Source organism: Pipistrellus kuhlii, unplaced genomic scaffold, assembly GCF_014108245.1.
Source record: "Pipistrellus kuhlii isolate mPipKuh1 unplaced genomic scaffold, mPipKuh1.p scaffold_m20_p_1, whole genome shotgun sequence".
Lineage (NCBI taxonomy): Eukaryota > Metazoa > Chordata > Mammalia > Chiroptera > Vespertilionidae > Pipistrellus > Pipistrellus kuhlii.
Window position 1 is genome coordinate 122727617 of NW_023425404.1, and position 25223 is coordinate 122752839.

Below are 25223 nucleotides of genomic sequence, written 5' to 3' on the forward strand. Positions count from 1 at the left end.
CATCGATATATTAGACTATGTAACACGTATTGCATATGATTTTTGAATAAATGTAATATTTTAATATAAAAAGTGAAAATCTTCCAATAAAATAAAAAAATAAAATCATTATAAATAAAAGTAACCTTGCCCTAGCTGGTTTGGCTCAGTGGATGGAGCGTCAGCCTGTGGACTGAAGGAAGGGTCCCAGGTTCGATTCCGGTCAAGGGCATGTACCTTGGTTGCGGGCACATCCCCAATGGGAGGTGTGCAGGAGGTGGCTGATGGATGTTTCTCTCCCATCGATGTTTCTCTCTATCCCTCTCCCTTCCTCTCTGTAAAAAAATCAATGGAATATATTTTTTAAAAAGTAACCTATTATATGTAAATGTCATAAAGGGGTTAAACAAATACAAGTGACAGCTAGTTCTACTACAAATTGCAAGATGGCTTTTCTGTGAAAGACTGATAATTACCCATTATCCACATGTAGAACCAGCTCACCTACCCAAAGAGTTGTCCCATTTGTGATGTCTGATCTCAGCTGTCTGATCTCACCTTTGCCATTGTGTAATCCAAATTCATTTTCTAGTAGAAAATCCTAAATCCGGTTTTGCTAAATTGCTATTTGTTGAACTGCCATTCCAAGAGAAAGCTTAGGAAAATCCCTTCACTGAAGCATTATTTGTAATAGCAAAAAAAAATTATAAATAATTTAAGTGTCCAATAATAAGGGATTGACTAAATGAATGTTGTTAATTTACACGCAGTGGACTATCATGCACTATTTTAAAATGTCTCAAAAACATCTGACAATGAATGAATGCTCTGCAATGTACATTATGCAACTTTCTCATAACTGGCAAGATGTAATAAAAAATTATGCCTCAACCAATTTAAATTTATTTACAAAAGGGGTATAAGCCAATACTTAAATGATTAATGTTCCGTTTTTAAACTTAAAAGACAGATAATATAAAAATGTACTATTCATTCCACAAATATTTGCTGAGCAGCTATTATGGGTCAGGCAGTACTCTAGGCTCTGAAAAAACAGCCATGTCAAAGTAAAGAACCTGCTCCCCATGGAACTTACATCATAGTGATTTTAGTAGCTTTCTTTCTTAATTCAGAAGCACAGTTTAGTAGTTCAAATATATTATGTCAGGGCAAAGTCCCAGGTAATATATTCGCATTCCAGATAAAGAAATAAATTTAGTTAATATTAAGGTCTTTATTAATTGACATGGAAGGTCTCACCACTGTACTTTCACAATTCTTGGGCTTTCTATTAAAAAATGCTTTTTTTCCTGCAATTTATACACCCTAAAACATAATGCTATAAATCGCCACAATTTTAAGTATTTTCCCAGCTCAAGAGAAGTAAAGCAAATTTATTATTGCTAGAGTAAAATGAGGTTTATTTATCCTGTTTACTAAATCAACAAAGTACTTCTTGCTAAGATCAGAGAATGAGATGGACAAAATGAGAAACCTTTTGGTTTCCTCGGTTTGTTTACACTTGTTTGTTAATGAAGCATCTGATAAGAATGAGATCTAATTTCCCCAACTACAGGTGGAATTTAAGTTAGGTTTCCAAAAGGACTTATCAAATTCTAGTAGCTTTAGGCTGGTCAACATTTGAACTTCTAAGTATTTAGGAAAACAAATGTCCCATCTAATGCCTCCTTACTTATCTGTTACAGAGGCAGCATCTTTCAAAAGTGGCTTAGAACTTGTTTACGTGTTACATTTGCCTAATTCTCTTGATATATCCTATTAGAACTGTACGTAATGCCTGAGCTCCACAGATAAAAGCTAAAATGAAAGATACAATATCTCTGACTTTCAGGAGCTCCTTTTAAAAGTGAGTTAAAAATTACAGACTGCCAACTACAATACTATGCACTATACCAGACACCATGATAAATATAAAGAAAAGTAAACCTGATTCAATTTTCAAGAAATTCATTTCTAGCTGGATTCTTTACACAAGACTGCATCCATTCATTCATTCAGAATATACTAATTGAGCCATACAATAATGCAAAAACTTATCAAGGGTCTGCAGATACAACAATCAAGAGAAAACTGTATGGTGATCGTGATCACCAGAGTAAAAAAGAGGGTGGTGGGAGGTAGGAGAGGGTAAAGGGAGGACACATGATGATGAAAGAAAACTTGACCTGGGGTGGTGACCACAGAATACAATATACAGATGATGTATTATAGAATTGTACCTGAAACCTATATACTTTTATTAACCAACTAGAGGCCCAGTGCATGAAATTCGTGCAGGGGGGGGTGGGTGGGGGATACGGGAGGTTTTCCCTCAGCCCAGCCTGCACTCTCTCCAATCTGGGACCCCTCAAGGGATGTTCGACTGCCTGTTTGGGCCTATCCCGAAAGGATCAGGCCTAAATAGGCAGTCAGTTATCCCTCTCACAATCCAGGACTGTTGCTCTCAACTGCTCACCTGCCTGCCTTCCTGATTGCCCCTAACCGCTTCTGCCTGCCAGCCTGCTCACCCCCTAACCATTCCCCTGCCAACCTGATTGATGCCTGCTTCCCTGCCAGCCTGATTGCCCCTAACTGCTCTCCCCTGCAGGCTTGATCACCCCCAACTGCCCTCCCTTTCAGGCCTGGTCCCTCGCAACTGCCCTCCCCTGCTGGCCTGATCGCCCACAACTGCTCCCCCTTGCAGGCCTGGTGCCTCCCAACTGCCCTCACTGGCTGGCCATTTTGTGGTGGTCATCTTGTGTCCACATGGGGGCAGCCATCTCATGTTTTGGAGTGATGGTCAATTTGCATATTGCTCTTTTATTAGATAGGATAGAGGCCTGCTGCATGGGTGGTCCAGTTGGTTTGCCATGAAGGGTGTCCCAGACCAGGATGGGGGTTCCCTTGGGGTGTGGGGTGGCCTGGGCGAGGGTCCTGTGGTGGTTTGCAGGCCTGCCAAGTCCCCTAGCAACCCAAGTGGAGGCCCTCATATCTGGGATTTACTTATCTTCTATAATTGAAACTTTGTAGCCTTGAACAAAGCCAAGCCTCCTGCTTGCTTCATGGCCACAGCCATTTTTGTTGGGATTTATTTGTCTTCTATAATTGAAACTTTGTAACCTTGAATGGAGGCCTAGGCCGGCCAGGGTGTGTGGAAAGCTTGGCTTCCTCCATTGCCAGGGGAAAACCAAGCCTCCTGCTCACTCTGAGGCTGCAGCCATCTTGGTTGAGTTAACTTGCATACACACTCCTGATTGGCTGTTGGGCGTGGCTTGTGGGTACAGCAGAGGTATGGTCAATTTAATTTGCATATTACTTTTTTATTAGATAGGATAAAATTAGAGAGAGAGAGACCTGGTTCCAGCCATCCTGAGCTGGACAAAAGTACCAAGGGAAACCAGAGTGAGATGGGAGTTAAGGGCTTCAGCTCATTCAAAGGCCAAAAATACACATACATACAGTTGAAGAGAGGAAGATTCATATAGAATGTCAATAAACTTGAAATTTGGCAAGTTGATGACAGACCTTATTTAAAAAAAATTAAATAACTCAATATATAGGAAGTCCCAGATACATATGGACCAGCTCTAGAAATTCAGATCAAGTCACACCACTTCTCTGACCCTGTTTATCTGTAAAATTACAATTAAAATTTCCAACCTATCATTCAAAATTATAATGGGTTATGCATAAAAAATGCTTTGGTAAACTAAATATCTTATATATTTCACATATATTACTACTGATCCATTTTTGGTCTTATTGTATAAAATAAAGGAGTTGAAATCCAACTGTAAGTTCTTGTTCTAGGACTGAAATATTTATGACCTAAAAACTTATTTTAATTCATTGGGTTACTAAGAAAAATTCTAGCTTCCTTAGCATTATAAACAGGATCAGTTGATCATAACCAGATATGAACTAAAACAAACTAATCTAAAATGCAGATTTTTTTTTAATAGGCCACTTAAATGACACTTAGAAGAGAGTAAAATGACTATTAACAGTGAAATAATCAAAGGTAACCCTAAGTCTGAGGGGAGAAGCTAGAGGGCATTCTGTTGGCAATCCTCAGTGAGAGCAAATCATCAACTTTGGAGGAAAACTTTTCTGTAATAGAAAAATATTTCCCAAGCAAATCTAAGCAAATCTAGCTTAGAATCCAAAGTGGTATAAAAAGTTGGGTCAAAGCAAACTGTGATATAACTGATGAAGAATGGGGTTCAAGCATCCCAAAAAGCAATTTCTTAAAAATTTTCTTAAGCAATTAATGTAGATAGTCAGCTAATGGTATTATTCTTAGCAGTATTTGAGTACATATTCTAAAATATTACTTTTTTCAGTCTATTACTTCACAATCAGACTCTTCTACCTAGTCTTCATGTTCTAATAACTAAGCATCTAACTGGGAAAGTAAAACACAAACACATGAAAAATTGCATAAAAGACAAAATAAGGGATGTGCATTTCCAACAAAGATAGATCAGGTATTATAAATCAACCTTCTTGCTTGAGGAGAAAACTAGACAAAAAAATATATATTCGTTAAGTATATTTTTAAATTACTAAAAATATCAGAGGGTATAAATTGGTACAACCACTTTGGAAAATGGTTTGCTAGTAACTATATTTATATTTATATATTTATTCACATTTTCCTTAGTCAATAATTCCATTCCTAGGAATATATCCAAAAGGAGGGAATACATATATAAAAATGTTCTTAGCAACTTTACTATAATAGCCAAAAACTGGAAACAATTACGAGTCTATTAAGAGAATGGACAAATAAACTGTGACATAGTCATGTATTAGGCTACCTTTAAGGCAGAGTGTATTTTCCAACAATGGTCACTGTGTTATTTCTGGTCTCACATGCTGTTCCAGAATTATGCCTCTCCCTAAAAGGAGGCAGAATCCATTTTTTTAATCTCTTTAAACCTGGGTAAATTCATAACTGCCTCAAAGATTAGACTGAAGTGGAAATAATACTGAATAAGCTTCATAGAAAATGTCAAGGCCAAGTCATAGAAGCCAAACTAGCGTCTGTCTGTCTCACTGGCTCTTCACTCCCCTTCTCACCACATCACATGTGGGTTGGACACTTCCCCTTGGAACCTAGCCACCACGTAGTGAACATGCTCAGGCCACATTTAAATGTTCAGTCATCAACCACCAGACATATGAGCAAACCTTCAAACAATACTAGACTCAGCCTTCAAGCAGCCCTACTTGAAAGCTAATGAAGCAGCCCTAGCCAGCTTGGCTCAGTTGATAAAGCATCAGCCTGCGGACTGAAGGGTCCTGGGTTCGATTCCTGGTCAGGGCACATGCCTGGGTTGTGGGCTCAGTCCCCAGTAGGAGGCATGCAGGAAAGCTGGTCAATGATTCTCTCTCATCATTAATGTTTCTATCTGTCTCTCCTTCTCCCTTCCTCTCTGAAATCAATAAAGAAATATATTAAAATTTTAAAAAAAGAAAGAAAGCTAATGAAGCAGAGGTGAACTGCAGGTTTATTAGAGGGTAAAAATGTTTTCATCATTAAAGTCATTGAGGTGCAAGACCATTTTTCGGTCCCACAGTGCCCAGAACAAGTTCAGGACAATAAAAAAGAAACATCACTGCTACATGAAACAACATAGCTGAATCTCACTGATACAAAATAATGTTGAATGAAAGAAGTCAGATATAAAATACTACATACTGTATGTTATCATTCTGATGAAAAACTAGAAAATGCAAAACTAGTCTCTGGTGGCAGAAAATTGAATAATTGTTACCTGGGGTAGGAGAAGAGGTAGTATAATTGGGAAGGAGTATGACAGAGCCTCCTGGGGTGGCAAAAATATCCTATATATTGAAGTGTGTATGATTATATATACGTACTTACATTTATAAAAATTCTTTAAGGTATACATTTAATATTAGTACACATTTCTATATGTATAAAATACCTTCATTTAAAAAAGGAAGATAATAGGTACACAAAGACCTAACAATATAATAAGTAATTATCAGCTAAAGGGATAATAGGAATTCAGAATGCAGAGCACAGCATTTTACTTTTGCCTAATTGTTTGCCTAATCAAAACAGGTGCCTGAGAAGCTAAAATGCACTTCGGCACACTTACAGGCTAAGAAGACAAAATATCAGAGTATAAGGTCCACCAAAGAAGCTACCCCCTGCTTTAAAATAAGACCTTAAAAAGCCGAATCCAGAAGAATGAACAGCCCATATGAAAACTAAACTAACTCCATGTATAGACTCTCCCCCCAAAAAAATCTGTTTAGATAAAGATGATCCTAAGTGCCTGGCAAAATTCTTATTAAATCTATAATTACTTTTAGAAATACTTTTTTTAAATACAATAAAGTAAGCAGGCACATAAGGAGATTAGCTTCTCATGAAATAACAGACCACAAAACAAACAAACAAAAAAAACCTACAGAATTCTGGGATTGAGATGCCATGCTTACTCTGTCCAAAAAGATATGTGCAAAGCTTGAAATTTTTTTTAAATATATTTTTTATTGATTTCACAAAGGGAGAGGGAGAGAGACAGAAGCATCAATGATGAGAATCATCAATAGGCTGCCTTCTGCAGGCCCCACAGAGTGGATCAAACCTACAACCTAGATAAGTGCCCTGATGGGGAATCAAACCGTGATTTCCTGTTTCATAGGTTGATGCTCAACCACTGAGCCATGTAGGCCAGGCAGAGCTTGAAATTTTTGACAGGAAATTAGAAACTATTAAAGTGGTATAGCAGATTTTTAAAACATCACATTGAAATTTAGGGCGAAAAATACAATAACCAAAATTAAGAACCCAGACAATATAAGTAAGACTGTTCTTACTTATATTGTCTGGGTTCTTAATTTTGGTTATTGTATTTTTAGACAAGATGAGGATGGATTTAGTAAACTAGAATATAGGCCAGAATAAAATATTCACAACAAAAAAGAAACAAAAGAATGAAAAATATAGAAGACAAGTGAAATTCATAGAGGATTCAGTGAGATTCAACACTGAATATAATTGACACCCTAAAAGGATAGATCTGGGGAAGAAGCAATATTTGAAGAGATGATGATTGAGAACTATAAAACAACTGGTGAAATACATCAGGTCACAGCATCAAAAGGTATTTGTCCCAAGAGAAAAGAAAATAGGAAAAATCCTCTGAAATCAGAAGATAAAAAGAAAATCCTTAAAACAGTCTGACAAAGAAACAAATTATAAACAAGAAAGCAATAAATTGCAGCTGACTTCTCAATAGAATTATAAAGTCAAACACTTTAGAATAATTTCTTCTCCAAAAATAACACATAAATATACATATTTATATAGCTCCAATTTGAATTTTATACCTAGCTAAATGTATCTTTCAAGAATGTAGGTGAACTAAAAACATCTTCAGACAAACAAAAAGTTTGAAAATCTGTCAATACTAATCCTGTTTAAAGAAAATACTAAAAGCACTCTTCATGCAGAAGAAAAACTATTCCAAATGAAAGGTCAGTAATGCAAAAAGGAACTTAAAAAAAAATACAGTAAATCTAATTAAATAACAGTATAAAACAATAGAAAAACTTATTTGGGGGTTAAGTATACAAATATGTATGTATGCATATCTATGTAATAAAAGCCCAGGCGTCCATTATAGCGAAACGACCAGAATGACCAGTCGCTATGATGCGCACTGACCACCAGGGGGCAGACGCTCAACACAGGAGCTGCCCCCCCCCCCCCCCCCCCCCCCCCCCCCCCCCCCCCCCCGGTGGTCAGTGCGCTCCCACAGGGAGAGCACAGCTCAGCTGGAAGCTGGGCTAATGGCTGGTGAGGGCAGTGGCAGGAGCCTCTCCCACCTCTGCAGCAGCACTAAGGAGCAGTGAGCAGAGCTGCTCCCTGTGGAACCATGAGCGAGTGGGTGGTAAGGAGTGAAGGGTCCCGAACTGTGAGGGATGTCAGCTCGGCCAAGGGGTCCCAGGCTGTGAGAGGGCGCAGGCCCCCTACCCCCGAGTGCACAAATTTCGTGTTCCGGGCCTCTAGTATACTTATATGCACTTAAAAACATGGTAACAACAAAATAAATAATGAAAGGAAATTGGCTTTAATGTTTTTATCTGCATTAAGGAATGCATTATCTGAAAAAAGGATGACAATTTCTATTGATATTGCACTGTGATAATTCAAGAATACATATTAGAATTTCTTAGACAAACACTGAAATAGTAGTGTGTGTGTGTGTGTGTGTGTGCGCGCGCGGGTGTCTGTGTGTATTCCCAAGCTAATAAAAAGTGAGGAAGTGAAATAATTATTTTTTAAAAATCAACCCAAAACAAAACCATAATGAGAAAAAAAGAACATGAAACAGATTGAGACAAATGTTTTTTTAATATTTTTATTTTTTAAAATTTATATTTTTTAATATTTTTATTTATCAGAGAAGAAGGAAGAGGTGAGACAGAAACAACAATGAGAGAGAATAACTGATCAGCTGCCTCCTGCACACCCTATACTGGGGATCGAGCCTGAAACCCAGGCATGTGCCCTAACCAGGAATTAAACTGACCTCCTAGTTCATAGGTCTATGCTCAATCACTGAACCACAATGGCTGGGCAGATGTTTTTTAATTTTAAACATTAATGTCAGTAGTCATTGTAGGCCACTTGATTAATTTTTATAACAAGCATTGGCAAAATACACATGAATATCTAGCCCATACACAACAAATACCTAACCTTAATTTCAACCTCCTCATCTATTTGATTTTTTTACAATGTGACTAACTTTTTAAAACCTTATCTTTTTTATGTTACCACAGATAGGCTATTGAACATTAAAATGTCCAAAAAAGAAACAGGAATAAAAAGCCCCAAGAACTGACTGGCTTGTAAATATTGTATTAATTCCATAATAAAATATTAATTTGCCTTTACTGGTCTACATAATATTGCTAACTGAAATTAACACATAAAAAAGCTTTAAAATGATATCCTTTCACTTATTTCATGAAAAATATTACTCTAATTTTTTTTTAATATATTTTATTAATTTTCCACAGAGAGGAAGGGAGAGGGATACAGAGCTAGAAACATCCACCAGCTGCCTCCTGCATACCCCCAACCGGGGATATGCCTGCAACCAATGTACTTGCCCTTTACCGGAATTGAAGCCAGGACCTTTCAGTCCGCAGACCGACGCTCTATCCACTGAGCCAAACCAGTTTCGGCTACTCTAATATTTTTAATTCACTTGATAATTCAGTGAAAGGAAAATTCCAGGATAAAATTGTACCTTTTTCTACACTCATCAATGCTAGCAAGACATAGGTACAACGTGTACATCTACCAGAGAATAATTAATGTCTTTAGTACCAAAAACACTTAAGCAAAGAAGACATGAAACTCCAGTCACTCCTGATCTTCCTAGAAGCAAATTAAACTCCTGCCATTTACTCATTTTAATTTTATTTTTTTAGGGTAGATTGGTATTATTATTTTGTGAATAAATATTCTAAATAAGGTAGTCTAAGCTCTTCTAAGGGAACATGACATCAAGGTTAAATCAAAATATGATACTGACATCAGCATATAATACACTGTTATCAGATGATAGTATCTCTGTAAGGATATTAAAGAATCTTTTATTTAACATCTAATTCCAGTTTTGGAGATATAAAAACTAACAGGTAGTGGTGCCAGAGTTGACAGTAGACCCGAAGTGTGCAGAGAGTCATTTCCAGGTCTAGTACAGTTAGAGTCCACTAGATTGATGGCCTTCCTATAATTGCTATGGAACAAGATGATTAGAGTATGGTGCCAAGAGCCTTCTCTATTCAACTAACAGTGGTTACTTCCATACCCTGGGAGTACTAACTATATAACACGCATTCTTATCTAACCTTCTCAACAGTCTCAAGGAGTGGGTGCATGCCCTTCTCTCATCCTCAAAGGGTCCACCCACCCATTTCTCCTTTTCAACTAGCATATCCTCCTCATCCTTCAAGTCTTACAAGTCACTTCCTCAGGATACCTTGTCCTGACACCTCCAAACAAGTTAGGTTCCCTACTTACGTTTCAGAACTCCCTATACTTTACTTCAAAATTCCAAAAGACTTATGCACCTTCTTGCTAAAAACAAGGTACCTAACTCAACGTCTTGGGGGATATTAAAGGCACTAAAGAAACACCTGTTCAATAAACAAACTTAAATTTATGTTCCCCAATTTTACCAAAAACAAACAAACAAACTTGAAATGTAAATTAATTGCATGAAGCGAAATAGCCTGGAAGTGGCATAGACCAGTTGAGAAACCAAGTGTTAGCGACTCTAATTCCCATGCTCTAGTCCTACATACTATAATGAAGTGTGCTAGAAGGCAGAATTCTTTCAGATTAACATTATCTTTGTATTGACTTCCACTGTAAAAATTGAGACCATTTTTAAAAGGGAAAAACATGAATCTCTAAATATAAGTAAATCACACCTAAGAAGGCAATATGCCTCCCAAAAATCACACTGAAGGGACAAATTATAACTTTCAGGTAATAAACAGTCTGAGCATTGTTTATAACAATATCAATGCACTAAAACAAAATAACAATGGTTAAAGTAAAATTGCAAACATAAACCACAAAATGTTAATCTCTTGTCTCGTTCTCTCTACCTGAGGCAGAGAGAAAGTACTGTTGCTAACTCTTTTGCCAGCTTCAAACTGTCTTTTCATCCCTAGCACTTTATAAGCAAAATAATGTTGCTTTTAATCTGCCACTAGCTTGAATTTACTGGCCTCTTTTTCACCCATTTCCACTGGCTACAAAATGTAACAGTAACTTGACGTAGATAAGCACATGTTTGCAAAGACAGGCCAGGGCAACCTCTCCTTGGCACTGGAGGCCCAGCCCAGTCTGGATCCGCATGCCAGGAAGTCGTCTTGGTTCCCTATGATGCTAGAGGCTGACCAGTCCATTAACAGACAGTGCCAAAGCTGTCACTTATACTTACTGACTTGTTTAACCAATGGCAGTTGTCCTTACTAGGAGCTATTTCATGTCAAAACACTGTTCAAACTGGTAATGGGATATCCTTACCAAAAACAAATTACAAGAGAGACTGACAGTCTAGTTAAAACCAGCACGGAGGAGGCACCAACACTAAAACTTAATGTCTGGCACACAACGCTCTTTGAATGCCTTTGTGACAATTCCTTGTGACAACAAGGAATTTCTGTTCACTCGGGCAACCTGTACTTGAAATTAAAGACTAGGGTTTTCCTTCAAAAATCAATTTCCACTTTATTAGTATAATTTTTCTCTTTTGACATATTTCAATTGCCTATGTAGCATACAACAAAGGATTAACATCCAGTTTGAGTAATAAACTAGTCTATCTTGACTAACTTTATTATAAAAGAGAAGCAAACTCAAATGTTTTTCTTAACTTTCGGGTCTGATGGAGTAAGAAATATCGATAAAACCAAATAAGTCACCCTGGACGATGGGACTCAGTTGGTTAGAGCATTATCCCCTACACCAAAAAGTCCCTGGGTTCGAACCCCAGTCAGGGCACATACCCAGGAAGCAGGTCGGGTGCCTAAGGAAGGGAACCATCCATACCCACCTCTCTGCCTGTCTCTCTCTCTCTCTCTCTCTCTCTCTCTCTCTCTCTCTCTCTCTCTCTCTCTCTATATATATATATATATATATATATATCTATCTCTCCCTCCCTCCCTCTCCCTCCCTCCCTCTTTCCCTTCTCCTCCCTCCCTCTCCCTCACATCCACCTTCTTCCTCTAAAATCAATGGAAACATATCCTTGGGTGAGGATTAAAAAAAAAAAAAAAGGCAAATAAACCATTGTTTACTTGACGCCGGCTAATTTTAATTCTCATTAAGGTGACTTCCTAAAAGAAAAAAAAAAAAGGCACCCCGATTTCCCTCCAACAGAACTTTCCTGAGGTTCAACATGTAAGTTGACCAAGGTGGTCTTTAAAGTTCTATGGAACTTTTCTGAGCTACAACATACTAACTATCGATCCCAAAGACTTCGTTCTCTTCGGAGATGGGTTAACACAGAAATGAATATATTCCAGCCAACAGTCAAGATCGTGCCCCCACTTTTCTGTTCCATGTGTGTCCCATTTCTCCAATGACTGGGGATATTGACCATTCAAAACTCTTTCCCAGCCGCATATAAAGGGACTCAGGAACTCCTGGGAAAGTCTGCGGACTAGGAAGCCTCTGTAAAAGAGGAAGGGGGACGGGGTGGAAGAGGAGTTCCATCTCCAATGAACAGAAACGTCCCCGGGCGGGTTCACACTCCTCACTTTTTCTGGCATTAAAACACCTGCGGGCAACCACGCTCCGGCACCAGCCGCAGCCACGCCGCCACAGGGCTGCCGGCCGCACACCGTCCAGCCAGCTCTGCAGAGGCGCGGGCTCCCCGGCCGGCGAACCCGCACCGCCCCCTCCTCCCGCCGCCCGGTGGCAACAAAGTTCCCGGCACCCAGGCGCTCATTGAAATGCGCCAAGTTTTTGCCTCCGTCCTGCCCCTTGAGGCTCCGAGGGACGCAAGTGAAACTTGCAAGGGAGACGCGCCTCCAGGGGCCGAAACTTGCTCCGGGGGCAGCGGGCAGCCGCTCCCCCTCCCTCCCTCTCTCCTTCCCTCTCTCTCTCTCTCCCTCTCTCTCCCTCCCTCCCCGCGCGCTCGACCCCGTCCCCGCCCCGGCCCCGCAGCAGGTCGCCCCGCGCCCCCCGCCCGCCTGCCTGTCAATCACACCGCGGGACCCCCACAGCCCCAGTTCCAGAGGGGGACACGGGCGGCCCCACAAACGTTTCCGGAGCCCGGTCCCTCCGCCCCCGCGGAGCGCCCAGGGGCGGCCGCGGCGCGTCCCCTCCCCCGGGTCCGAGAATGGCGGCGGCGTCCGGCTCCCCGGGGCCAAGCCAGAGTCCCTGCCCCGGAGGGAAGCCCGGGAGCCGCCGCGGGCAGGCGGCGGGCGAGGGGAAGGGGAGTTACCTCCGGACGGTCCCAGCGGAGGCCGCGGCGCGGGCGGAGCAGGGCGTCCCGGCGGCCCAGCAGGTCTCGCGCGGCGGCGGCGGCGGCGGCGGCTACCGCAGTGCCCTCCGCCCCATTGTTTCCCTTCCAGGAGGATCCCCGCGAAGCCGAGCCCGGGAACCAGGAAGTTCCCGGCGCGACACCTCCTGCCGCCGCCGCTATGGAAACGGCCCCGCCCCCAGGCCGGCCCGGGACCCGCCTCCGCGCCGCCGCCCCGCCCGCCCGGCCGCCTCACGGGCCGCCGCCGCAGAGACCCGACGCCGCCGCCGCCACGGCTGCCGCCATCTTGGCGGCCCCTTCCCGGCGGCCACGGCCGCCCCGCGTTCCCGCCGCCGGGGGCGCGCCCGCTTCCCCACACCCCGCGGCCGCCCAGGGGAGCCCCGCGCCGCGGCTCGGACCCGGGCGCTGAAGGGAGAGGGCGGGGCTGGGGGCGCCGCGGGGACGGGCAGCCTTCACCTGGGGTCCGGAGGAGGGTCCGGGGTGGATGGAGGGGCCAGCGGGAGGTCCACAGGGGAGTCACCGAGAGCAGGGTCCCCGCGGCCGGGTTGCCTGGGCTTTCGTTTCCGACGCCACCACTTAGCCGCGGCCCCGGCGTACGGGACGGGCTTCGCGTTGTCGGTGCCTCGGTTTCCCTCTGACAGCGCCGCCGGGGAGGGCGGAGGCATCGGGAGGCAGAGCCCAGGGACCCTCCACTTAGCAAACAGCACTGCTCCTGACAAAATTCGCATTGCTCTCGTTTGTTGTTTTTTTTCCAGGACCGTCACCTGAGGGTTCAAATCAGCGCGGCTCTCCATAGGCTGCTGTGCAAAACCCCTTTGCTACCTAGAAGTTCTCCAATGCTCCTCCCCTGTACGATCTTTCTCTCGGTCAGCTTTCCTTTTTAATTCCATGGGAGTTGTCAGGAGTTGTAATCTCCAGAGCTCCCTTTAAGAGGTGCCATGAAAAGCTGAATGATGTAAACTTTCCAACACTGTTTTTGCTGCGGTTAAATGATGTATTCGATGGGAGCTAGAAAAGTGAGGCTGTGTGAACAACTGGAGGGCATCCTGTCCTTGTTCCAGGAACTGAATGACGGGCTGGCCGCTCGGCATGTGGTGGCGGTTCCCTCTCTCCAGGCAGGTGAGACTGACACTGAGAACTGGGTGCTGTGTGCCACGTGGGCAGGAGGGACGAAGGAGGTCACTATACAGAAGATTAAGTCTTAGGTGGTCTCTAAGGCTCCTAGCTCACAAGTGTGATCTTACTTGTACACTTTTAAGAAAATACAAACTTATACTTCCCTTTGGGTCTTTTTCATTCATTTAGGCCAGATTATTGAAGACTAGTGTTTGTTTTTGTGATCCTGATCCAAAGTTAGCATATAACTGTTTGATATATGAATTGAGGTAAAAAAAAATAAATAAATAAATCAGGAGTTGGGAAGATGTGGGAAACACTGTCAACATCCAAACACTTCTGGAAGGGGCAGAAGGAGGGGGATTCACCAAAGATCTTATGTGAATATATGCATTACCTGTGGACACAAATAGGGTGGTGAAGGGTGGTGAAGGCCTGGTTGGGGGGGGGGGGGGGGCAAATGGAGGGATAAGAGGGGAACATCTGTAACACTCTCAACAAAAAGATTTAAAAGCAAAACAAAACACTTCTTATGGAATACTCGGGTTAGCTGTCACCAAAATTGGGCCATACTGAACTTCTGAAAAGCAGAGGCCCCACTCACACAAGCTTTGTAGTCCCACTGGACCCACAGATTTCTTTGTACGTGGTAGGCCCTCAAAAAATGGTTATTGAATTAAATTGCCAAGATGTGGTTCAGCTCTCATCATTTAAGGAGACCTTGGGAACCACTGAGTCACACAAGAAATGTTACTTAAGGGACATCCTTGCAAACATCATAAACAAGAATCCAAGTGACTAGTTAATAATGAATTCATGGGAATTTGGATGATCTACACTGGCCACAGGATAATTTGCAAAATGAAGTAGAAATTTCAGATATGTTTTTCCCATAAATTATACAAGTAATTTTTTTTAATTTTAGTTTGGACATCTTCATGAGCACTATTGATTCAATTTTATACTTCAATAATCACAGCCTGACACTATAGTATTTTTTAAATGTTAATTTCAGAGAGGAAGGGAGAGGGGGAGATAGAAACATTAATGATAAAAGAGAATCATCGATCAGCTGTCTCCTGCAAGCCTCCTACTGTAGATAGAGTCCGCAACTTGGAATTCTGCCCCAGACAAGACTCAAACCCGGGACCCTTCAGTCTGCAGGCGGACACTCTCCACTGAGGCAAACCGGCTAGGGCTATAGTATTACAATTCAGAAATCTTCACATCTTTTCCCAAGTCAAAAAATCATCACTGAGTCATTTCACATCAACATAAAACCTGATTCATTTTCCGGTGTATAAGACAACCGGGCGTATAAGATGACCCCCTAATTTTACAGTTAAAACATAGGTTTAGGCCTATATTTGCTGTATAAGACTACCCCCCACTTCCGAGGCAACACCAGTTCTTTTTTTAATAGACCGCCTCTCTGACTCTGGCCAATCTGAGCAGGCTTTTTTTCGTTTCAAAGGTTGTCTTATATGCCGGAAAATACGGTAGGTATAATTTCTGGGGCTTACCTTAATTTTAATTAAGCTTCTTAGAGGTATTGTTAAACTATAAACACAAATTTTTATCTTTCTTGTTTACTAAGATATCTCCAGGGTAGTGCTTGACATGTGATAAGCATACAATTTTACCTGTGGCATTTAATAAATTTTAAATTTATGTCAATGATTTTAAAGAAAATATAGACTTATTTGTTTAAACAGAATAGGCAAAATTTTTATCTGAGGGGAAAGATAGTAAACCTAAGAGCAGTCATAGATAATATGTAAAAGAATGAGTTTGGCAATGTTCCACTAAAAATGTACCTATAGAAATATATTACCAACCCCTAAATAATTGCATTCACACCATGAATATATTTACTACAACATTAAATGCTAGATATTAAAATATCCTTTAACTGAAGAAAAACTAAAATCTTTCTATCAATAAAGCACCAAAAGTGAAAAAAAGAAAGGGGTGGGGAGGGGGTACGGGGGTTGGGGGTGGGACGAGAAAGAGAGAGAGAGACATATGGAGTAACAATTTGTGCTACCAATTAAAATATTTCCCAAATACCAAAAGTTCATTACTACAACCAGTGCAATAGTAGATAGAGGGACACTTGCATTTCGCTTTTGCAAAAGTTATGTTATGCAAATGAAAAGAACTTAAAATGTTGCCAAAAGTAAAAATATAGGTTTGAGTCCCCCACAAGGATGTCATAATAACTAAGGCCAGAAGTACAATTTGTGGTAAGAACATAAAGATAGAGGACATAGAGCAAAAAATTCTACAAAGCAAGCCATCCATCTTTCACTCTCATCTTCAGAATATGGATGAAAGGGTAAGTCCTTAGAGTCTCCTGTAAATTGAGACTTCGAAATGTGAATCCATGGCTATCTGAGCCATTTAATTTTTTTAAGAGGGGTAAGCAGATAGTTTCCTAAGGAAGGAATTTTTTTTTTTTTTTTAATAAAGCTGTAGGAAACCTTGCAGGTCACATTTTCATCCACACAAGCAGCCATGCTTTCTGAAATTTCATAAGGAACCAATTCTCCTCCATCTGTAAGGAAAGTCGGTTCCAATGACACTGCATGTAGTTGTTCTTCATGGTTGGAAAAGGAAGAAAAAAAGTCAACATCTGTGTACTCAGTTTAAATGGAAAAGTAATGAAGAACCAACAGCCACATCCACACTGTTCATGTTAAAAAGTCATCCTTTGGTTTAAAAGAGAAGTTATTAATTGCAGAGCAAGGAGGACAAGTCCATAGGAAGATTGTGAACCCCATAAAATTGTATGCAAGATGTTGTGTATGCAGTTTGTTACTTATAACTATCTGAGTTTGTCTTGTTTATTTGTGGGTGTGTTTTCTTTTAATTTATTGATTTTTTACAGAGAGGAAGAGAGAGAGATGGTCAGAAACATCAATGAGAGAGAGACATCTATCAGCTGCCTCCTTCACACCCACCACTGGGGATGCGCCAGCAAACAAGGTACATGCCCTTGACTGGAATCAAACCTGGGACCCTTCAGTCCGCAGGCTGAAGCTCTATCCACTGAGCCAAACTGGTTTTGGCTGTGGGTGTTTTATCTTGTTGTTGTTGTTAATCCTCACCCAAGGATATTTCTCCACCAATTTTTAGAGAGTTGAAGGGACAGGGAGAGACCGAGGTGACAGAAAAATCAATGTGAGAGAGACTCATCGATTGGTTGCCTCTGGCATGCACCCGATCAGGACCAGTTTGATCCCTCAACCGAGGTACATACCCTTAAGTGGAATCAACCCATGACCCTTCAATCTGAGGGGCTATGCTCTGTCCACTGAGCCAAAGCAGCAAAGGTTGGTGTATCATTTTTTTCTGGGTTTTTTTTTTTTTTTTTTTTTTTTTCTCTCAGTCTCCTTATCTTAAGAATGTATCTGCCATGAAATTGGGAAACTTATCTTCTTCCCTAATCTACCCCGTGGTACAGATTGATATCTGATACAGAATCAGCTTCTATAAATAATTGTACAAGGAATGAAGGAAGAGGGGGAGAGAGAAGAAAGGAAGATAAGGAGGAAAGAATGCAGGAAGAAACAAAGGAATACAAATAACCATTTTAGGGGAAAAAATTCTAACTTCTCTCATATACCCAAAAGTATCTGTGACTCAAAAAAAAAAAAAAAAAGCAGGAATGACTAGTTTTCAACTACAAAGGCTGCCTCTCATTATCTCCTCTGCCTTTTTGCTCACAAACCACCCTGCTCCTAATTACATACCAAAATGGGTATCATGGTTTCCCAAAAATCTATAATGATGCCTTATCATTTGAAAGTGTCTCCTTATGTTTTTATAGCTTTATAGCTCTGCCTGCTCAACTTATAGCTGAGCACCTCTCCATTTGGTCACTTCTTGGATGTCATTCCATCCTATATAATAAAAGCCTAATATTTGCAATTCAACCAAATGGCAGAATGACCAATCACTATGATGGGCTCAAGGCAGGAGCTGCCCCCCAGCCTGCAGACCCTAACAGGTGGCAGCAGGGGGTGGGGCTGGCGAGCAAGCGGAGCCAGGCGAACCAAGGCGGGTGCCGGTGTACCCCCCCCCCCCCATTGGCCCCACCAGTTGCCCCACAGTTCGGCCCTGATCTCTGGCCAGGCCTAGGGAAACTATCCATGCACTAATTTTGTGCACCAGGCCTCTATTTATAATCTGTCTTATCAAGCAGAGGTATATTAATAGGTATTGTTAAGATATTTTAAAATGTGAAGTCCAAGTTCAAGGCATTTTTATCTCAGTTGTGGGGTAACAAAACTTTTGCCTCTGTGTAGATGATTTTAAAATAGCTTTTAAACTCTTGCACACATATCTATATAAGTTGCGTGGTAGCAAGTTTTCAAAGATGCCTTCCCTTCACGGGAGAACTATGCCTCCAATATTTACAACCTTTTTTTAATCATCCTCCTCTTAAATCTAGAACAGCCCTGTGACTTTTGTCCAGAAGAACAGGGTGGGAGTGATGCCAAGTGATTTCTAAGACTAGATTGTAGGAAGTCTTGCAGCTTCCACCCAGGTCTCTAAAACGCTAAGGCTCCCGAACTCAGCCACCTCACTGAAAGAAGCCCCAGCCACAGGGAGAGGCCACAATGAACCTTTGCTGAGACCCTGGTAAAAGCCAGCATTGACGGCAAGCCATGTGGGTGAGCTATCTTGGTGTCCAGCACAGACAAGCCTTCAGACGCCTTGAGCCCCCAACCATGTGACCCCATGAGAAAGCCCAAATGAGAATGTCTCAGGTGAGCCCAGTCAACCCATGGAACCATGAGAGCAATAAATTGCTGTTTTAAACCACTGAGCTTGGAGTGGTTTGTTATCCAACTATAGGTAACTGGGAATAAGTTTATTAAAAATAAAATCTTAAAGCAATAGTTAGCTACATTTTAGCTAAAATCTTTTTTTAAAATCACTATAAATATTAACAGAAATGCTGTATAAGCAAGTCAAGTTATAAAAGAACAAGGGATATATAAATGTCTAATTACTGTCTTGTTCTCCCCAAACTAATGTAATATTGCATGCCAACTGTAATTGGAAAAACATATTTAAGCCCCCCCAAAAAACATATTTAAGCCTCCCTTAAAAATAACAAGGTAAACCTTAGGAAATCCTAAGGTATTGTTTTTCACTCCTAAGTTGCTGATTTTTCTGGTTCTGCTTTGGTGAGGTGATATGCTGGGCATTCTGGAACACGATGGCCTTAACCTTAAGGCGTCTGCAAAGTAAATATACTTGCAATTACATTTGACTTAAATAGAAAAAAAAAATAAGTCCTCACCACATGCTTTGGCTATAAAAGGAGAGGAAAAGCAGTCACAAGTAGCCTGACTAAAGATTAATGAAGATAAAAGGCAACAAGAAAAAAAAATTTAAAAATCCATTCAGCTTCTCTTTTCTATTTGCTAATACTTCATGATAATTGCAGGTCCACAATTCCTAATCTCCAATTTTGAAATCCACCAAACTATGAAAACCAAAAGTTTTTTCCCCCTATGTTTTGCACCTACCTCACTTGGTAGTAAAGGAACTGTCCTTTAGCTGTTTATGGTCTTTGCCTTATTTAATATGAACACTCATCCAATTGCAGAACTATTAGTGTGTTTGATTACAAGGTCCTGTCCCAGATCCCTTTTAAACTGCCCCACAACTAACATGCAGTGTACGTGCTGGGTCCCCCTTCTAAAAATCGAAACTTCTGAGTTCCAAAACACTTCCGGTTTCAGACTTGAAGCAGACTTTATTGCAGACCTGAAGTAAACATTTTTGTGCAGGGGAAGGGAGTAAGTGTGGAGTCACTGAACACTCTCTGTGTTCACACAGCCTGCATTCAAATTCCCACTCTGCTGCTTGCCATCTCTGAGACCTGGGTTAGTAAGTCACCCTCTGCCTCAGTTTCTTCCTCTGCAAAATAAGCATGGTAATAGAAACTACCTTATGGGGTTCTTTTTAATATATATTTTTATTCATTTTAGAGAGGAAAGGAAGATAGAAACATAAGTGATGAGAGATATTCATCAATCAGATGCCTCCTACATGCCTCCACACAGGGAGCCCATAACTGGGAAATGTGCCCTGACCCGGAATCACACCTTGACCTACTAGTTCATAGCTTGATGCTCAACCACTGAGCCATACTGGCCAGCCTTTATAGAGTTCTTAAGAGAACTAAATGAAATTATGGGTTTCAAATCTTTAGTCCAATGACTAATAGTAAACACTCAACAAATGTTAACTCTTTTGTACTATTATTAAAATGTACAAAATTTTAAAGTTTTTCCCTAATCGGTTTGCTCAATAGATAAAGCATCGGCCTGGGGACTCAAGGGTCCCAGGTTCGATTCCGGTCAAGGGCATATACCTTGGTTGCGGGCACATCCCCAGTGGGGAGTGTGCAGGAAGCTGCTGATCAATGTTTCTCTCTCATTGATGCTCCTAACTCTCTGTCCCGCTCTCTTCCTAGCTGTAAAAAATCAATAAAATATATTTTTTTAAAGAAAAAGAATGTAAGCTTTTATGAATTCAATAAAACTAATATCTCAGTTATGGTTCAGTGAGGAAACTACTCGGGTATGAACAGCAGAAAGATATTTAATACAGGGAATCCGATGCATGCAAAGTCTTTGGAAGGAGAAGATGAGTAGAGTTTGAAAAGGGACCACCACTGACTCAGGTTGTGCCACGTCAGAGAGGACATCAGGAAGCTGTGGCACCCAGTATCAGAAACTGCAGGAAATGGCAGAAATCACTGCCAGTGTCACAGCTGCCTTGCAGCTTAGAAGCTGGTTACTGCCAGGGCACTTTGGGGAGTCCAGCTTCAGTGCAAAAATTGTTATCTGTTAAACCCTCATGTCCAGTGCTGTGCTGGAGGAAGAAAGACACGCTCCTTATGCTGACCAAACCCCATGCGTGTGTCTCACTGGCAGAACGTACACCTTACCAGGATCGTGTGCAAGGGCAACCCCCGTGACGCAGAAAATAACCAACACAAATAATTTAATAATGTAAGTTCCATGTGTAAAACAATGAGGTAGGAACTGCAGCATAGAGGGGCTCAGTGGTGTGCCCACTGCTGCACAAGTAGAGCAGAGAGACTCAGGTCCCCACACCCACCCTGTGTGTGATTCTTCATGCCAGTGTGTCCTATTTAATCATCTGAATTCTACTGGACTCCCAAATCCTCGTGCCATTTACATTATTATATACCTAATGTTTTTCTTTAAGTGGGCTCACATTTCAACTTAGATCAAGTTAAAGAAGAAATTTTTGCAACACAATCTATAAATTATAATGCACATCATTTAAAGTGGAAAACAGGTGTCCTGAAACATAAATAAAAGATATAAGTAAAAATGAACGCACTGAAAATGACACAATGCTATTAAAACCACCTTCATAGTGTTGCCCACAGAGAGCTCTGAGCCTGGAGCCTGATCTCTCTTCTTTGAAAAAGGAGATTCATGTGTGTTAGAGATATTAAGCATAGTAACAGCTAACATCCTAGCACAAAATTGAGACTTTCACTGATGCAGTCACAGGGACTAAAAGGTGACAAAAATCTCTGAAAAGAAATTAAATTTCTCACTATGTGAGGCAATGTTATTTAAAGCCTTTCCCATCTGACCTACCATCATTAAAACACACCCCACACTTTGGGTAACACTGATTTCTGCCGCATCATTTTGAAAGTTTAGTTGAGAATCAGTATTTAGTAATTCAATTTTTTTAAAACTCTTGATAGATGAGTATTAAATGCATGTCAGTATGTTTTGCTCCTATTGACTCATTCATATATTTTGTTGAAATAAAATTCATATAATATAAAATGAACTATTTTAAAGTAAAAAAATTTAGCCTGGCCCAATGGCTCAGTTGGTTGAGCATTGTCCCATGCACCAAAAGGTCCCAGGTTTGATTTTCAGTCAGGACACATGCCTGGGTGTGAGCTCAATCCCCAGTAGGGAGTGTGTGAGAGGCAGCTGATCGATGTTTTTTTCATTGATGTTTCTCTCTCTCTCTCTCCCTTCCTTTCTCTAAAATCAATTTAAATAATATTTAAAATAAATAATTCAGTAGCACTTAGTGCATTCACAGTGTTGTACATTCAATGTTCATCACCCCAAAAAGAAACTATGTACCCAGTAAGCAGTTACTCCATTTCCTCTCTGAAAAACACTAATCTCTTATCTGCTTAGAATAATGTTTTCAAGATTTACCCATGTTGTAGCATGAACCAGTACTACCTTCCTTTTTATAGCTGCATTAGAGGCCCAGTACATGAAATTTGTGCATGGAGTGGGGGGTTCTCTCAGCCCAGCCTGCACCCTCTCGCAATCTGGGACTGCTAGCTCCTAACCAGTCACCTGCCTGACTGCCTGATTGCCCCTAACTGCCTCTGTCTGCTTGCCTGATTGTCCCTAACCTCTTTGCCTGTCTGCCTGATTGCCCCCAACTGCCCTCCACCTGCTAGCCTGATCTCGCCCCTAACTGCCCTCCCCTGCTGGCCTCATCTCGCCCCCAATTGCCCTCCCCTGCCAACCTGATTGGCCCTAACTGCCTCTGCCTGCCTGATTGCCCCTAACTTCCCTCCCCTTCTGGCCTAATCTTGCCTCCAACTGCCACCATGACTTTGTCCGGAAGGAAGTTGGATATCTGGAAGATGGCCAGTCGACCTGGTCTAATTAGCATATTACCCTTTTATTAGTATAGAGAAATTATATAGGATAGGATTGCTTAAATGGAGGGGAAAGGGCTTTTCAGCAGGTGGAGATGCTCTTGGCAAACAAAAATACATAATCCCTATATCTGGACTGATAGCCAGCCATATGCACTATAATGCCAAACTGGTCATTAAAAAATTGAGCCTCTTTCTTACACCTTACACCAAACAGCTGTTGCCCTTAAAACCCCTCCTCAGCCTCCAACTTTGGTTCTGCCTTCACAGTCCACCCAAATTGTTTTCTGATTAGTCAGTTTCTATGCCAGTCAGTGTCAGAAGCTCCACCTCTTAGGCAACCATTGACTCCTCACAGTTCACCCAGGTTTAGTTCTGATTGGTTGGTTTCTATTCCAAGTAGCATATCTGGGCCTATCTCTGGGCCTGATTGGAGAGGCAGGGCTGATCAGCAGCCCCCAGAAAGGCCTGGAGAGAAACAGAGGGGAGCTGCTGGTGAAGCCTGGAGAGAAAGAGAAAGGCAATGGCTGATCAACAGCTACCATGGAGGCTGCAGATCAGACCCTGCCTCTCTCCCCAGGCCTCTCATTGGGCCTGATCCGCAGGCCCCTTGGGAGTTAGTGCTGGGTCACCATGGCAACCCACCACTGACTGCAGGATTGACTTCTGGTGTTTAGTAGAGCCTTTGGTCAGTTGTTACAGACCCTGGGCTTTTATATATTAGGATAATATTCCATTGTATGGATATACCACATTTGTTCACCATTCAATCATTGATTGACTTTTGGGTCATCTCCACCTTTGATAATTCTCAGGCTTCTGAGAACACTGTTACTATGAATGTGTATGTATATACATTTATTTCAGTACCTGTTTTATAGTTAGTTTAGACATAAACTTAGGAGGGGAATTATGAAGCCATGTGGTAATTCCATAAGATTAGCTATCTGAAGATATTAACTTATCCAAAGCATTACTGTGAAATTTAGAGTATGTACTAAAATCTCAATTTTATTAAATATAACCAATTCAAAATAAGTTAAAACTGAATATGAAACAAAATATAAAGGTAGTAGTCTATATGAAATCTTGAAAAAGAAGAATCAAATAGCAATATTTTGTCATTATTCAACCTTCCCCATCAAAAGTAAATATTACACTTAGTAGAAATGAATATATCTACAAGAAAAAGATATACTGCATAATCTTATAGAGATCATTTGTCAAATTCTATCATGGCTTGGGTGTACCATCACTAAAAATCCTTTAACTGCTTTTTCTATTTCCATGTTCTCCAAACAAGTTTCTTATTGCTATTAAGCTCCTCAGGTAAATTCTTAACAACATAAAAAGAGTGTTCTGAATGGAAGACAAAAGAGTTTAAACCAGTTAATATTTTATATTTGCATTTTAAATTAATACAGGATACTAACAAGATAGTTAATCAGTAAGCTACGCTGTTATAATACTGAAAGCAAGCATCAGATATCAAAGTCTAGAGTAGTGTTTAGAGTTAGGCCATACCTATAGTCCACATTGAGAAGTCATGCTGGCATGAGGAGCAGCACTTAAAAGAGGGTGTGAGCAGGGAGTCATTAGGTGGCTACTTTATAAGCTACCAGCCTCTGGTTTACACACAATACCCTATTCACTTCCATTTGTCCTCCCTTAAAATTGAGTACAGTCTATCCTTTCTCAGCTGTGTGAAGCCAGGTTTGTTTACATTGCAGGTAGGATATTCATGGAGAAAGTCCCTGTAACCATGGTAGTGATAATGGTCATCACAGCAGAGAACCCAAAGGGAAGAGAGAAATGCCCATGTTTCTCATGGGACGTTGTTTGATCCTTCTTTCTTGTCACATCTCCAAACCCCCAACAATTCCCTCCCTCTCTGATACTTCCCAAACCAAGAATTGAGGTGTTTTGTATCTTGCTTTAAAATCAGAAATGCCTCTGAGACTTAAATGTAACAGGCTGGAAATAGATTAGGACAGGAAGCTAGGCAGTACTCTAGTCAAGATACCACTCTACACCCAGGGTGGGGTCCTGAGATATAGGCTAAGGGGGAAACAGGAATGAGTGGGTAGAAGAATGTGGCAGAGTCTAGCACACACTCACCAGACCCATATCCTTGTGTAGCACACAGCCTCATCACATTTCCAGGCTTTCTGCAGTCAGGTGTGGTCATGTCACAGTGTTCTGCTCAAAGTGGGCAAGAGAGATGTGCACCACTTTCCATCATGGCCCATAGAAATCTCCCACAGGTAACTCTCTATGCTCCTCTCCCGTTCAGAGCAACTTTGGAAGTCAAGTGTGGACGATGGCATGGATGGAATGAGCGTGGGTCTCTGCACCTCTAC

The 25223-nt window shown here is 41.3% G+C and overlaps 1 protein-coding gene across 3 annotated transcripts in view; it reads right to left on the minus strand.

Annotated features, from left to right (window-relative positions):
• The window catches only part of USP6NL (USP6 N-terminal like), a 169081-nt gene extending 155060 nt beyond the window's left edge, over positions 1-14021 (minus strand). For 2 of the 3 annotated variants that reach the window (XM_036407947.2, XM_036407977.2), the window contains exon 1: positions 13002-13154. The gene's annotated coding sequence lies outside the window, so the exon portion shown is untranslated. Of the gene's footprint in view, positions 1-13001; positions 13155-13862 lie in introns of those variants that run through there. The other variant, XM_036407957.2, reaches the window with a different exon arrangement.
• Between the last annotated feature and the right edge of the window lie 11202 nt (positions 14022-25223).